At 42.5% G+C, this 4,277-nt stretch overlaps 1 protein-coding gene across 1 annotated transcript in view; it reads left to right on the top strand.

The window, feature by feature from the left end:
• Window positions 1–2,562: 2,562 nt before the first annotated feature.
• Window positions 2,563–4,277, top strand: part of LOC113964016 — an 18,127-nt gene continuing 16,412 nt past the window's right edge. Inside the window, exon 1 of the mRNA XM_027675685.1 lies at window positions 2,563–2,652. The gene's annotated coding sequence lies outside the window, so the exon portion shown is untranslated. The remainder of the gene's footprint in view (window positions 2,653–4,277) is intronic.

Genomic DNA, 4,277 nt, shown 5'->3' with positions numbered 1-4,277 from the left:
CTGCAGTAGACATAGTACTACCTTTCATCAAATAAAAATACAGCAATATTTTCCACTACACCCAAAAGCAAAAATTAAAAACAGTGTTGAATTTGACTCTGCTGTGTAATAGCCTACTAGTCCTATATTATATGCTATGAAGGTAGGAGCATAAAAGACTTCAGACAATTTCTTCAAAGTTACTTAGCAAGTCTGCTACTGAATCAATCAAACTACTTTTCACCTAATGCTGTGTCTCATGCTTTAACATATAGGCTGTATTTTGCCTTTCAGTAACAATAAGGAAGGCTTCCAGAACAAAATTTCTGACATTAACCTGTGAAATCCAGTAACCTCACTGTTGCCTCAAGCCAAAAGTGGCTATAAGTTTTTAAGAAGCTTCTCATCCTCAGCACTTATATGAGACTAACTCTTAGAGAAGTAAAGTTGCACTTTCCCTTGTAAGGTAGGTCTAGCCGTTTTTTTCAAGACTCATCTATTTGCAGAGTCCTAGGATATAGGATACGGCCTTCTGGAGATCATCTGTTCTAACCCATCACTCAAAGCAGGGCCAGCTTATGTCAGGTTGCTCAGTGCCTGGTCCAGTAGAGTTTGACTATCTAAAAAAATGGAGGTCACATCGTCTACAGGCCCTAGTTCCAATGTCTGACCACACTTATATTGTGAATGTTTTTTTCATAACATCTAACTGGAATTTCCCATGCTGCACCTTAAATCTGTTTCATCTTGTTCCATAGCTATTGACCTCTGAGAACATTGCATGTCCATATTTTTCTACTACCTCTCATGAGGTAGTTGCAGAGAGTGATAAGATCTGCCTGTGAATTTGGTAATGCAGCCCAGGATGTGGTTGGTCTTCTTTTTTTTTTTTTTATTCTCATTCATGACATAGACAAAGGGACCCTCAGCAAATTTGCAGATGACACCAAGCTGAGTGGTGCGGTTAACACACCTGAAGGATGGTATGCAATCCAGGGGGTCCTGGACAAGCTCTAGAAGTGGGCCCATGAGAATCTCTTGAGGATTGAAAAGACCAAGTGCAAGATGCTGCACCTTGGTCTGGGCAACCCCTGGAATCAACTCAGGATGGAGGATGAGCAGATCTAGAGCAGCCCTGCTGAGAAGAACTTGGGGGTGCTGGTGGATGAGAGGCTGGACATGACCTGGCAGTGTGTGCTCACAGCCCAGAAAGCCAGTGTGTCCTGGGCTGCATCCAAAGCAGCATGGCCAGCAGGTCAAGGGAGGTGATCCTCTGCTCTGCTCTGGTGAGACCCTGCCTGGAATGCTGCACCCAGCTCTGGGGTTCCCAGCACAGGAAAGACACAGAGCTGTTGGAGCAAGTCTGAAGGGATGTAGCACCTCTCCTATGAGGAGAGGTTAAGAGAATTTGGTTTGTTCAGCCTGGAAAAGAGAAGGCTTCAGGCTAATCTAGCTGCAGCCTTTGAGTACCTGAAGGGAGCCTACAAGAAAGCTGGAGAGGGACTTTTTACAAGAGCATATAGTGACAGGACAAGGGGGAATGGGTTTAAATTGAAAGAGGGTAGGTTTAGATTATATATTAGGAAGAAATTGGTTACTGAGAGAATGGAACATGTTGCCTGGGGAAGTTGTGGATGCCCCATCCCTAGAAGTGTTTAAGTCCAGGTTGGATGGAGCTCCGAGAAACTTGGTCTAGTGAAGAGTGTCCCTGCCAATGGGCAGGAGTGTTGGAAACAGATGATCCTTAAGGTCCCTTCCATCCCAGGCTATTCTGTGATGCTATGACTCTATGGTTCCATGATTCTTGGCTTCCAGGCCTCACGTTCAACTTCTCTACCAAGTACCCACTAGTTCTTTTCTGCAAACCTGTTTTCTATACAGGCAGTGCCCAGCCCCTACTGTTTCAAGGGCTTATTCTCTCCCAGCTGCAGGGCTTTGCATTTGCCTTTGCCGACTCTCGAGGTTCCTGTGAGCTATTTTTCCAGCTTCTCCAGGTACTCCTGAATGCCCTTTATCCCATCATCCTCCAACTGACTGAGAGTGTAGTCCATCCCATCAGCCAGGTCATTAATACATCTTAAGTATTTTTGAATTCAATATCAGATGAGAAATGTTGCTAGCAACTGGCTATCAGTTGAACTTCATACCATATATCCAAACCTCTTGAATCTAGTCAGCCAGCCAATGTTCCGTCCAACTTACTGTCATCCACCTAAGCCATATCTCACCAATTTGGCTATAAAAATATTACAGAAATATTATGGACTATACAATAGCTATACAATAGTATGGCTACTACACAGTCAAAGGTGTTGCTAAAGTCAAAGTATACAACATCCACTGCTTCCACCTCATTCACAGAGCCTGACAGAACATCACAGAAGGCAATCAGGCTGGTCAGGAAGGATTTGTCCTCAGTCAGTCCTTTCTGACTGTTTCAAATCCCCTCATCTTTTATGACATGTGGGATTGGGCCCTGTGGGATGTGGGCTGTACGCAGTAAATGGTGTTGGTGAGCACTGGTGAACGTGTAGAGAATGCCGTCCTCAGGCATGGAACCTTACCACCATGTCCACTGTTTGCATCACAAAGACTGCTGAACCATGTCCCAAGACTGGATCCCTACAGGCACAGTCATGTCCATGCTTCTTCCAGTGTAAAACATTCCCTCAGGTAGGCAGTAAAATTTATAGCAGTTAAGCCAGCAGCTGTTGCTTATCTGTTTGATTTTGGAAGTAATTTTTTTACCATGGTATGATCATATGCCAATAAATCACATCAGAAACTAGCCTTCAACTACCTCTTAATCTTTAAAGGAAAATTGTCTAATTCATACTATCACTTCCAGAGAAAAGCAACAGGAGTGTACAAAGTTTTCCACTAGCCACAGACCTGTGAAGAGAGAGAAAAAAATTTTAGCAAATATGTAGCCACTACAGAATTTAACTTTTGTGGCATTTTTATTTGATGTCCAGTTCTTTTCTCTTCCGTGCAAATAGAGTATTACAATGTAGTAGAGTGAGGATTAAGGATAAAGGATAGCAATGGAGCCAAATGGGACAGAGGAAGGGTATGGGGTCAAGTGTAAAGACAATGTCATTATCACCAGAAGAACAGACCTGCACCTCCTGACCATCTGTCTTCTTTCATTCTCTTTTCCTCTCCCTCCCAATCTTATTCTTTCAGATGAGAAATACTTTACTCTTTTTCAGCTCAACAGCAAGCAGCAATATTTGAAGGTCAAAACCACATAAACATGATAAGACATCCTACTAACTCCTAGGTGGCTGTAGAAAGTTGTTGTAATCAGAATATCATCAGAGCTGGGAAGTTGCCACAAGTTATTATGGCCTTTCTCTAGCATCCAGAAACTTCACATTAATGGACCAGAAGTTCAACCCAATATCTGTTCAATGTGCTATGCCACAGACTGCAAACCCCTTTCAATCTCCTATAATTAATGTCTGTGAAGAAAATACTAGCAGCACCAAAGTGCTGCTGGACTCAAATGGCCTAAGTCAGTGAGTCTTCGACCAAATGTTGGTTCCCACTCTGTGCAGTACAACTCCTCTGTGGGGACTACACCTGCATCTGGTGAAAATGGGAGTTGTAAACATATGCCCTTGGTACGTTGCTGAGAGCAGATCAGAAGATATCTCTTCATTGCTTCTGAGTATCTCTTTGAGCATTGAAGAGGAGGAGAGTGGATAAGACTTTGAGAGATAGAAACAAGAATTGCCTATTGAGACTTTTATCAACCCTGGAATTTTGCAAATGAGGAATACAGGGCAGTCTAGACTGAGGAGGGCTACAAGGAGACTGTGAAGAGTTTAAGTATCAAGATATTGCTTCAATTTACAAGACAGATGTCTTTAGTAATTTATAAAAATTTTCTCCATGTTCATAGGCCTGACCAGATGTATTCAGTGCACACGGCAGATGCTTCTTTGCATCAACTTTTTAGTATTTTCTTGATTTTTTTCCCTTGGAATGAAAGTTTAGTGATACAGTGATAACTACTCATCTCCGGATCATGTGCAGATTTTTTGAACACTGGAAAGATTTTTGAACTTCTTCAGAAAAGCCAATGAATTGTCTTCTTAGAGGAAAAAATGTGAATAATTCCTGCTAGAAAGGAGCTCAGTTGATTTTAGCCAACCTTTACTAGCCCAAAGGGGCATGGATCTTTTTTACAAATATTTCTTGCATCTTTCACAAGACAAAAGAGCAGCACGCAGTGGTCAAGAGCAGCTGCCCAAGCCTTGAGTTATCCACCTTGACCATGAATTCTCTGGAGG

This window comes from Neopelma chrysocephalum, unplaced genomic scaffold (assembly GCF_003984885.1).
Source record: "Neopelma chrysocephalum unplaced genomic scaffold, ASM398488v2 Primary Assembly neopelma1_26, whole genome shotgun sequence".
In the NCBI taxonomy this organism is placed as follows: domain Eukaryota; kingdom Metazoa; phylum Chordata; class Aves; order Passeriformes; family Pipridae; genus Neopelma; species Neopelma chrysocephalum.
This window is presented reverse-complemented; position numbering and strand designations above follow the sequence as displayed.